Raw genomic sequence first — 12,160 nt, 5'->3', positions numbered from 1 at the left:
GACACCTCCTGAATATCTAGTACCTTTGCTTTTCCCCCCATTTCTTCTACGTCCAAATCCATTTATCAGTTCTCTAATCCCAAAGTGCTTTCAGAGCTCTGTGACGAATGGTAGATGTTGCAATTACTGGCTCACTGGGCAGAGGGTGGTTCTATAGGAAGGTAATTGGCTATTTTTCCTGGCATGAATAATATTCCCAGTAATAGCCTCGCTCTCCATGGCTTTGAGAGCACGATTCTGCTCTTTGCTTTTTCACCTGCAATGGGAACAGACATTTTCTGGCCTAGGCCAGGCTGGGTCACTCGTAAGAGGAAGGAGAGGCAAAATGTTCTTTCCTGCTCTATGTAGAATGACAAGACAGGTCTTAGTCACCTTACAGCCAACACAGGACTGCTGAGGACTCCATCCTGTGACAGCTGTTCCTTTCTAACCATTTGTGACAAGTCCCAGAGGGAAAGTTGGGGTGATGCTAATGCCTGAGCACAGCCAGCCCATTCCAAAGCCAAGCACGCTGCAAGCCTGGGGCCAGGAGGCATGCACAGGAGAGATCCCTTTTCTTCCCAAAGACATTGGCTAAGAGTTACAGCAAAATATTTCATCCTTTCTCCAGAGGGGAAGACCAAAGGGCTTACCCAAGGTGGCAGGAGGAGCCAGGGACAAGGTCAGCAATAGCCCTGTCTGGTGCTGTGGGTCCCAGCACAGGCACTGCTCAGCCTCTCTCCAACTGGCACTTCCAGGCAGAGGTTAAACCCTCCCCACTTCCCCCTTTCTAATTACACAATTTACTCCTTTTCAGCTGTAATCAGCTCCCATTTATACAGCCCTGAGAGATCACAGGATAATCACCATGGGGAATAATCCTGTGATTTCCCTTGCTGTCTCTGCAGGATGCTGAGTCCCTCTAGTATGAGCAAGGCAAGGGGAGGATGCCAAACATCTTCCTCAGGGATTCAAAGGATTAGGTAAAAAACCCCAGTTTTTTATATATATAATCAAACAGAGCCTGTCTTCCAGTCACCACCATGGTATAAAATCATGGTACTCTTTTGGTATCAACCACCACCAGACCACAGTGGGACCACTATTCCACCCAGTCTCTGGTGGATGCAGTGGCTCTCCAGGGTCCTCCCTAATTTGTGGCATCTTCCTTCTTTTACATACTTTTTTTTTTTTTTTAAATTTGAGGCTCCTTCCTTTTGCTATGGAGCACAGGCCCTCCCCCAGTTCCCCACAGAAACCTTTAAGAAATGCACTGCAGGAATTCAAGCCTGGTAACCAGCTCTTTGCAGGCAAGAATAAGAATAGGTCCTGCTCAAGAGAGCTTGTGAGCTTCATGGCAGGCAGATAATAATGTGAGGGAGAGGTAATGTGAGAAAGTACCTACTGATGGAGGGACACCTCAGACCTCATCTAACAGCTTCAGCCATTCTGCAATGAAAAGCAGAGGTGAAAATCTGCAATCACCATAAGAAGGGCAGAGTTACAGGATCTTCTCTGGAGAAGCTCTGAAGGGACCAGGACTGCAGGATGAAGACTCCAGTGCACCAGCATAGCTCGACCCTATTCAGCTGGGAAAATAATTAGCTAAATATCCTTCCAGTTAATTCCTTAGCAAACCACGAGAGGGAAACGGAATCCGATCATACCAAGTTGCTGTCAGCTGGAGTTGTGATCCCGTTTCATCAGGGCCAGAGACAGCTCAACTGCTCTCCCACCAAAGCCGCTTATTGAGGAAGGAAACCTTAAGTGCTCTAAAAATATTAACTTCAGGTAGAAAAGTCTTTTGCCTCTCTGGAGGTCAGGTGTCATTCAACACCCAGCCAGGCTGCACGGGGGGCGGAGGCAGAGGCTCAGCAGCGAGGCTCCCAGCACTGCTGCTGCTTTCTACATGTTTACAAGAGTACCACCTGGAAGAAAACTGAGTCATGAGCCCAGACTGATGTGAGTTGGGCAGCTGAAACGCTTCCCACCCCCGGGGCATCTGGCTGCTGAGTTGTCACAACACTTACACCTGTGTCCAGCAGCAAAGGGCTGAGGCTATGGAGCTGTCCTGCATCCCACTCAGCATCCCTTCAGTACCCTCTGCCATACAGCACCCACTTCAGCCTGAGCCCTGCTGTGTGCTGAGCACACCCAAGGCACAGCTCCCGTGGTGGCCCAGCTGGACAGCCAGTGACTGCTGAGGTCTCAGAGCCCTTTGGCATCACACATTACATATTAGATTTCACAGTTTCTTTTGATTCATTTATGACTGCTGTCCCCTTTGGCCCCAGTGGTACCTAATCCTTACTACGGTTAGAAGAGAAAAAATAAATCTTTGCTAATCTTATTTATTTACCAAAAAAAGACCCACAAAATCCTATTTGCTTAAAGCAGCAAAGGCAAAAAGAACAGGGAAAAATCTCCAGAGAAGCTCCTCCAGTGAGCTCTGACCCCCAGAAATACTGCTCACCTGCCTGCTTCCCCATGGGTTTGGTGTTTCCCTCTCCAAATATCTCCTTGCCCCTGTGTTGGAAATCATTATGACCTCCCCTCAAAGCCAGAGATCTCTGCACCATGCTGAGCCACAATCCATTGATTGAAAGCCATGGAGAAGGGGCTGGGGGCACAGAGACAGAAGAAGGACGTGGGCCAAGCAGGGAAGCAGAAAGCTGAGTGGCCTCTGGATAATGGAACAAATCTCCTCCAGTGACTAAGCCCTGGGCTTTCTCCTTCAGTGTTGTTGCATCCAGTACTAATCACAGTCTCTCTGTCCCTAATTTGACATTAAGCAGCTGATTCTTTTTCAGACTCATGGCACTGGCTAAAGATTATCTGGAAGCAGTGGCTTACCCAGCAGCCTGGGTTTACTGTTGCTCATCTACTAAGCAATATCCCCTCTGCTCCAAAAAAACTATCAGCAACTTCAGTGCTTCAGCTGCATCCTGCTCCATGGGACTGCTTTCAAGACCCAGCACTTCATTCAAGACCAAGGCTGTCCCCACGGAATACTTCCCCCCTGCACCAGCTTTGCTTCTAATTGATCTTATTTTTGCCAAAAAATATTTTTAAGCATGCATGAGTCTGACTCAGAAACTCAAAATACTTCATTTGATGCAAAGCAAAATGTTCTGTTTTGTTTACAAGCTAATTAGCCAGTCTTATCTCCCTCACCTTTATAAGCACATGCAACACAACAACACAACATGCAGACATTAAAAATCCTGGTTTTAGGAAATGTCAAGCTGGGTAGGCACTTCCAAAAAGACATCCCTTATTTCCTAAGGCAAGTAGGAAAGACCGAAATGTCTTCCAAAATTCAGCTTCATTTCGCAAATTGGTTTAGCCCTGCTGAAGGTCCCTTTTTGCAAGACATTTACAATCAGTTGCAATTTCCTTGCCAAGCTCAGATGTTTACAGAGCACTCAGAGAGCAGCAGAATAAATCCAAGGGCAAATCTCAGCCTTATGGATGAAGGGACAGTTCCTGATGCCCCTGGGTCCTCACCCCTCACCCACCGCTGCCACCAGAATTCTTTGGGGCTGCGTTCAGGGGTGCTGCTCATGGGTACAAATACACTCAGTTACAGGACCAGGACTGAAATAAATAGGATTGCAACCATCTTCCCATGACAACTACCTCCATCATGCTGCTTTTATCTACAGAGACACCCAACACAGTGAAAGCTGAAGGACGGAATAGATATGAATATATAATATATATACAGATACAATCACACATACTTTCTAAGCAGTTGATCTACCAAGCACCCTCCACCACATTTAATAGTATTTGCTTACGAGCTTGCATGACCAAGAAAGACTTTCTTGGGTCTTTCTCCAGGGCAGGAGGAATTGCTTCCCTCCCTGCTGTCTAAGCTCTGCAGAGACTGGTTCCCTTGCAAGAAGCGTTTGGCCCCTGCACATGAGTTTTGTGATTTATACAACCTCCAAGGACCAGGAGCAAGGCTGGCTGACAGCAGAGGTGCTCTCTACACTGACACCTGTGTTTGAGGAAGTGGTCTTGATGGGTGGTGGATGTGCATTCCTTGGAAGACATCTTCTGAAGTGGGCACAGTCCCCAAACACTTCATCTCTATTTAAAGGGGGACTGGCAGGGGCTGAGTATAACACACAGGCAACAGGGTTTTCAAATTATTGTTGTGGCAGCACATGGTGCTTCCCAGACCTTCCCGCTGTGCTACTGAGTTGCCCCAGGTCCTTTATGGCTCCAGAGAGCTCCAAGTCCAGCCTGGGAGATCAGTATGGACCATGCAACCTTAAACACATCTAGTCTCACTGGCTGGGCAAACTGTCACATTGCTCAGTCATGAGGGATGTCACCTCTAACCATGTGTGACTGCTCTCCCCAGCTGCTTTGTCTTTGCTTAGAGAAGTCCTTCCTCTTGCAGGATGCAAAATACTATTCTCCCTGCCCCTGATTAAAGCTCAATAGAAAAAAAAAATCTGGCTCCTGTAAGTAATGGCTCTGGACAGAGGAAACATCATTTCATTGGGGCAATTAGCGCAGTCTAATTAAACCCTAGTCTTCTGATCAGGCTCTGCTGATTAAGTGGGTTGCAGACACTCTGGATTATATTAACAAAATAAATCAGTTAATAATGTGACAATCAATAAGAAGCAAAAAGTAGGACAAGCAATTTGCCTTTAAATGACCATCTAAATTCATCAACATGATACATGTTTGTAAGTGTTAAGGGAAGGGGCAGACATGACAGATCACTTAGGCACAAAGATGATAATTTCTGATAGCTGCAATTCATGAAAAGCAGAGAACTTAGAGCTTCTCCCTGAAAAAAAAAGTAATCATTGCTTTCATAAGAGTTTACGAAACAAGCAGGGCACCAGCAAACTCAGCTACTGGAAAAAAAAACAAAACAAACCAACAACCCAAACCAATACAAAACACCTTTAAAGTTTAGCTCTTAAATAAACTGAAAGTCTTAGTGTGGAGTCGTGACCTGAAATCGTCAGCGTTGCTTGGAACCCGAGACATTGTGGTCCTGCATGATTATCTGACTTATAGAGCTCCCAGCCAAATTGAAAACCTTCATGAACTAGGAGCTGGAAAATGACATTGTTAAAGAGGCAATTTTTGCCCTGAAAAGCTTACAGCCTGAATGAAAGGACTTAAAAAATAAAGGGGAAAAAATACTTTTGTGAAAAATACAGGAATATCCATCGTTCTCATTTTGCAGGGTTGCAGACCGTGAGGGATTTTTAGCATTGGCAATGTGTGCTTTTAATCATTTGTTTGTGGGTTGTGGGGGTTTTTTTAAGACAAAAATCCCAAACCAGAAGGCATTATCAAGATGGTTATTGAGAATTTCTCTTCTCTGTAAGCTTCTCTTTTCAGTCAAGCTAAAAAGCAATAACATTTTCAAGAAAAAAAAAAATCAGTGAAAATGTCATAAAAAATGAAATGTCTGACAAGCACAACAATCTTCCCAGCCTTGAAAAAAGGGACTGGGTATTTTATTTTTTACTTTCTACTTTATGAATTTGGGTGGATGGATAATGCAGAATTCAGAAGGTGACTTTTCCTATTTCTAGAGATGGAGATCTGAGGACAAGAAAGATGAGCCTTACCCCAAACCATGCCTGCAATCACAGACTCATTTAGGTGGGGAGAGACCTCTGGAGGTCTGTGGTCCCACCCCATTCTCTGAGCAGGCCCAGCTTCAAAGATGAAATCAGTTTGCTCTTGGCTTTATCTGGTTGAGCTCTGAAGATTTTTGAGGATGGACACTCCAGCACCTTCATCCCAGTCACAGGGAAATTGTACTCGAGTTTTCAGCCTCCAGGTTCAATGCCCGGATGAAAAAATGTCTTAACCCCCCTCTCTGCCTTGGGATTGTCATGAAAGAAATCCAGGAGGGTTGGCATACGCAGTGGCATCTACAGTCACAAGGGAAAGTGCCTCAAAAAGAAAGAGGTGTGGGCCAGAACTTTTTGAAACCTCCGAGCTCTGTCCACAGCCTTCCATATAATTGAGTGTGGGTGGTCTCCAAACCAGCCTCATCCAAATCAGCCATGCTGCAGACATTCAGCCTCACCACAAGGCAGCCTCCAAGATGTTCTCCAGAGCTGTGACACCTGGTTTGTCCTCCTTGTTTGTTTTCTCCTCTTTGCAGTCTGCTAGCAATGGGATTTCTGGGGGCATGGAGTTCATGTATGAGTCTCTGCAGCAATGAAACAGAAAGGAAGAACCTCAATGCCAGGAATGCCAGGCAAGGAATTTACTTGCCATTTGTGGGCAATCATTTGCCCATCTGGCACAGGAAGTGGATCAAGCTACTTGGTGACTTTCAGCTCAAAAAACCTGAACCTGCCAGGAAGCAAAGGGGAGCGGATTGCTGGGAGGCAGCTCAGCTGTCCCAGCAGCAGGTTTTACTGATGCTAAGAGCTCCCAGCTCCTGGAATTGTTTTTCCAAAGTCTCTCTAGCTGGCTGCCAAAGTAGAGCCTGCAGAGAGACAAGGCAAATACCTTTCATCTTTTTTTTAAGCTTTGTTTCTGCAAGAAGCAGAATTATGCAGCTCTTCTCTTTTTTTTTTTCTTTTTTTTTTTTTTTCTTTTTCCTTTTTTTTCCTTTTCTTCTTTTTCCTAATAACTTTAAAATCTTTTGGCTGCTTGCTCCAAATTGTTCACTCTGACAAGTCTGGAGTAAACAGGCAGCTGGGGAGAGGAGAGAGAAACTCCACTAGTGCAAAACGCCTCTTGTCGATGGTCACACCGGAGCATGAAACGACTCATTTACTGGGCACTGTGGAACAGCTTCGTGGCAAATGGGCTGCTCTGGTTCAACCTGTCCCAAGGAAGTTGTCCTGCTTTGCAGCAGGGTTTTGCAGTTTGCTCTGAGAAAGGCTGGTGTGCAAGCACCAATAAAGAATTGATTTCCAGCACGGAAGGAGGTTGTGCTCAGGGCTGCTTGGGTCCTGAGCTGCTGGAGCCACTCCGTGTGCAGCTTCTAAAGGGCTCTGTGACATCCTGGGGTGTATCATCAGATATAACCTGTCGGATGCATCCAGGCATCCTTCCTCTCTCCACAGCTGCAATATGGTGCCTAGTTTTGGGCACCCAGTCTCAACGTGTCAGGAGGTGAGAAGAGTGACCAGCATGATCAGAGCCCTTGCAAACAGAAAGCGCAGGAGGAGACTGAAAAGGTGGTGATGGTTTTAGTCTCAGAAAAGGGCAATATGAGAGCAGTCTGCAAGGTTGTAAAAGGTTCTGGTGAAGAAGGGAGTCTTTTCTGTGATCACAACAGGTCAGAAAGAAAGTGGGAGGCTCCAGTTTCAGCCCTAGTGGATCTAGGTTAGAAATTAAGGAAAACCTTGCCAAGAGGAAAAATAATCCTGTCTGGAGAGGGATGGCATTCCAGCTTTGCAGTTTTTGAGAGCAAGCAACATACCCTTCAGCTGGGTTTATGCTTTGGAAAGAGGTGACCCCTAGACCTCCCTCCTGATCTGTTTTCTACATTTCCATAGGGAAGCCATTAAGGAGACCAGCAGCAGCTTAACACACTGCCTGAAGTAGGTGGTCAGGATACAGATCTTGGAAGAGAGGATGCCCGTTTGTCAGCTTACCTCATTGTGCTTGGCAGTGCACAAATCCCAAAGACAACTCCTGCCCCATTTCTTTGGACAATAAGGATGCTGCAAATTCCATATTATGCCTAAATTTCCTATCTGTACTCAGGATAACCTTAGGGCTTTCCTCCGTGCCACAATAAAACTACAGTGAGCTAGGATTTTAAAAGCTCTGCTGAATCTATATTCAGTAAGAACAATGAGACTCTTTAATAGTTTAAACTCAACCAAAGCAATATCCCACTGTATAGTGGAGCACTTCTGTCCAGATCTGAACTCTGCCATTTCTCTCCAGGACATCTGACTGTTTGGAGTAAACCAGCCCTTTCAGCTTGAATTTTAAAACTGCACTGCCATGAGAAGCACCTAGGACACAGACCAAAAGTCTTCCTGCTTACCAGAGCAAAGATGCCTCTGCATATATCCAAAATATATGTGCGGTGCATATGGATGCACATGCTGGACACTACCAAAGCCCCTCTCAACACTGAGAAGAAGGCTTTTCCCCTTCAAAGGCAGCCTACTAACTTGTTCTTCTTGGAGAGTCTCTTCTGAAGGCACAAGGACCCTAAGTCAGCTGATTGTGCCACACACAGTAATCAGCAAACCTGGCACGTTTGTGTGCAGAAAAGGGAAAAAAAAAAAATCTTGATTACTACTTGCCTTTTACTTTAACCAAGCCTGCCTTGATCTCACAAAACCCGGGGTGCTTGGAGTACAGAGGCACAAGTTCAAAGAGACAGCAAGAAGTTAATCTGAAAGGAAAAGGTGCTCTTCAGGCAGGCGGGAAGAAGTAATTAGAAAGCACAGCTATTCCAAAGCTTCAAGAAATGACATCAAGGCAGCCATTATACACTCACTGAAGCATGAGGGTCCTCCATGCCTGTCAATCAAGAAAAAAGGCAAGAATGTAGACACATGGGCCAGACTGCAAAGGCAGGAGCTGGTAGGACTCCTTGCCACCCCGCCTGAGCAGGCAAGGCAGCTATATCAGCACCCACTGTGCTCCATGAGCTCTGTGGAGCTCCATGAGCTTCAGCTTTCTGTAGGCAAGGTCCCATTTTGGTGCTATCCATCCAAAGTGCACTGACATTTTAGTGCAGCATTTTAACTATTATTTCATTTCACCTTCAAAAACTATAGCCTGGCCCACTCTGGTTATAGAATCAATCATAGAATGTCTTGGGTTGGAAGGGACCTCTAAAGATCATCTAGTCCAACCTCCCTACATTAAGCAGGGACATCTGACACAAGAACAGATTGCTTAGAGCCCCATCAGGCCTGACCTTGAATGTCTCCACGGGTGGTCCTGGGAAACCTGGTGATAAATCAAAGGGCACTGACCCTTTTGTATCTCTCAGCAAATGTAACTCCAGAGCTGGATTCAGGATCCTGCCACTTCAAAACTGCAGGTGCAGAAGGAGATTCCTTTCTTCATCATTCTTCCATGTCTAGGTTCCTGTCTGTAATATGCAGCTAATCATTGCATGCTCTTGTGTATTTAGGCTGTAAACTTTTAGGGGCTATCCAAGGACACAGCATGTGAGGAGCCCCTCCATCAGGCAAACAGAAGACAACTTGCATGAGCTGAATGCAGGCAAGGTTGGCAGTGAGATATGGCATCTTTTATCAGAAAAATTGATCTGCAAGAGCCAGCAGGAGCAGGTTTCTTTCCAGCAAGCAATGTCAATACACACACATGGATGCAGAGCTGGTGTTTTCTCCCACAGCATCTCACCACCCTCCTTCCAACAACTCTCTCTCTAGCCCTGTCCTATAGCATCATGACATTCAGACAACTGCTCCCCAACTCAGGCTTTGCACATCCTACAGCCACAGCTGGATCCCACATGGTGCTGATGCAAACCCAAAACATCTCTGCTATGCCAGATGTGTGCCAGCTGCAGCTGAGCAGCATGAACTGCCTTATTCCACTCAGCTGCCTCTGGTTGAAGGAGCAGGTGGAGGTTGTGGTACCCAGCTGCTGCCATGGGCCAGGAAGGGGCAGGGTGCCACTGAGCAGCACAGCACGTCCCTTTTTCTGACCAACAGCTCCTCTCTCTCCTTCTCCCTCAAGCCCATGAGGCACGAGCCACATTATGGAGCGTGATGCAGCTTCTGATCCTCAAGGGCTTGGAGAATCACCTGAACACTGAGCAGGCTCCTGCTGGAGTCCAGAAGATGCCCGTTTGAGTGTGTCATCCCTGCTGCCACCCTCTACTGTCAGCTCTGCTCACAGACAGATCTCTATAAGCCTCCCAAGCTGTTGTGGAGCTGGGGCTGCAGGCAACTGCAGGAGCCCTTTCCCCTGCTGCAAGCACTGATCCCTCCTAAAACCTGAAGCAATTGCATTAATCAGTTTGCTTCGAAGTAGGCCATGCTGAATGTGTTTGAGCCTGGCTGATAAAATGGGGAGAGGGAGAAGTGCAAGGAGATTAGAAAGGAATCATGCTTAATTTGGGAACATCTCTGAAGATTTATTCCAAAGCATGAAAGCCATGAAGAATTCTCCCGCCCAGAGATTAAAGATGCTCTGACTCACATGTCTGAGGCCTGACAATGGCTCATTCAGGGGAGCTGCCAGCAGCCATGAAACAGAGGATACAGTTTTCCCCAAGCATTTCAATTTTCAAGAGAGAAAAAAAAAACACCCCATCAAACTCAAGTCGTTAGTTTCATCAAGTGACACAAGATGACGTGGTCCCCATCTCTCCTAAAGCTGGCTATAGATCCCTGCACTTTTGTCAGCCTGAGAAAAAACGCAGCCAGCAGTTGGTGACAGCTTCTGATCTGCCACTTTCAGGCATTTCCTATTGCATTTGACCTCCAAACTAAGGCAGAACTAAGAAGCCAGTGGAAGACCCTTGTCAGTCAGGGAGTAATGCAGCAACCATCATCCCTTGCCTTCTTCTTCATGTCTCCTCCCACAGAAGTGGAATCCATGGGCTGAAGCTGTAGAGCTGTTTTATCATGGTGGCTTCTTCTAGGCCACCTGGTTCTCCCTGCTGCATGGCCAGCTCTGTGAGTATCACACTGCCCCTGAGCAGGTGTCCCCATTTTCAATCCCATGGGTGGCACTGAGCACTGGGTATGTGGATGGCTTCAGCAGCTCTTTTCCCACAAGCTCATGGTGTCCCCACTGTCCGTGCCAACTCCAGGTAAGCCTCCAAGTGAAAGTAGGTGGCACCTGCAAGAGGGTGAATGTAAAAATTGGTCTGGCATTTTCTCCTTTACTCCTCTCATCAGGTGCAGAAGGGAAGGGGATGGTGAGTTTTCAGGAGGTGGGATTGCTGCTAATGGAGTGTTCACACTGGAAATCCCTGTGGGAGTGCTGGTGCAACCAGGCCTTGGGCATGAAAAGCAAGACAGCTCCAAGGAATCGGGAAGGATTCACATCACCTCTTAGAACTAGTGTAAACACGGCCCTGTGTTTTTACTCACTAGGGCCTTTTGGTAGATAACTGAGCAAAAAAGTTTGTGGCTGTTGCTGTTGACATCATCACCACCCAGGTGGAGTTGAGGTGGGGTGCACCACTTGGGAGGTGTCAGCTCTCTAGGGAGGTCAGGCTGCTGCTGCAGAGAGCAGTGCTGTGTGGGACTGCACACCAGCAGCTCAGGGGACAGGGAGACCAGAGGGCAGGAGAGCAGCTGTGTGGCTGAAGCATGAGATGTTCACTTGCATTGCTGTGCAGCAGATCATCTTTGACACAACATCACAGACAGTCCTTTCTGAGCACCTGCCACTGCTGCTCCTTGTTCTGTTCTCCAAGATAGCTGGAGCAGAGACAAGCCCAGCCAAGAGACTTTGCAGTTTGTTTTGATCTTCCTGTTGATGGGGAAGGACAGCTAGAGCCTGCTGAACAGAAAAGGCTGTGTACCAGCCCTCGGCATCCAGATAATCGTACTCAGCTCCCATCCATCATCCTGGGAATGGCAGGCTCTGTTGCCAGACCTAGTGCCCTTTATGCTGTTTCTCTCATGGCACCAGCTTAAAATTGAGTTTGAAACAGAAGCAAGAGCCTGTATCAGTTTACCCCTTGGAGGTGTGACAGTGTGTCTGCTTTGTGCCAGGGTAATTTTTGTTCTCTGCTGTATGTCTTTGTGTTCCCCTGGCTGTGTTCCCTGAGACAGGTAGCAAGGATCCCATCTTTCCAAAGTCCAGGTGGTGGGGGAGAGGAGATGACTGATAACAGGACATAGCAGAATGACAGCCAGCCTCATGCCATCACCTGCACCCTGCCACCTGCTTTGTTTGCCAGGGGAAGAAGGGTCCAAGGAAGAGATCTGAGGTAGACCCATTCTCTACAGCTCAGTCAGCCCTTTCCAAATCATTAAATCCATCTGCCAAGCCCTGGAAGAAAATTGAGTTTAAAGGCTAATGCACAAGTTTTCCTCACCTGTGGTGAGGCAACCCCATCAAAAGACACCCCCAGGTTTCTAAGCAGTACAAGCCCACAGAACTGCTTTTTGATGTCTTTCTTGAGGCTCTGAAGTCCCTGCTTTGCAATTTGTCTCTCTGTTTAGAACCTATAGCCCCAATATTGACCCCTGGGGTAGACTGCTGGCTACTGGCC

Source organism: Apus apus, chromosome 7 (genome assembly GCF_020740795.1).
Source record: "Apus apus isolate bApuApu2 chromosome 7, bApuApu2.pri.cur, whole genome shotgun sequence".
Taxonomy (NCBI): Eukaryota; Metazoa; Chordata; class Aves; order Apodiformes; family Apodidae; genus Apus; species Apus apus.
This window is presented reverse-complemented; position numbering follows the sequence as displayed.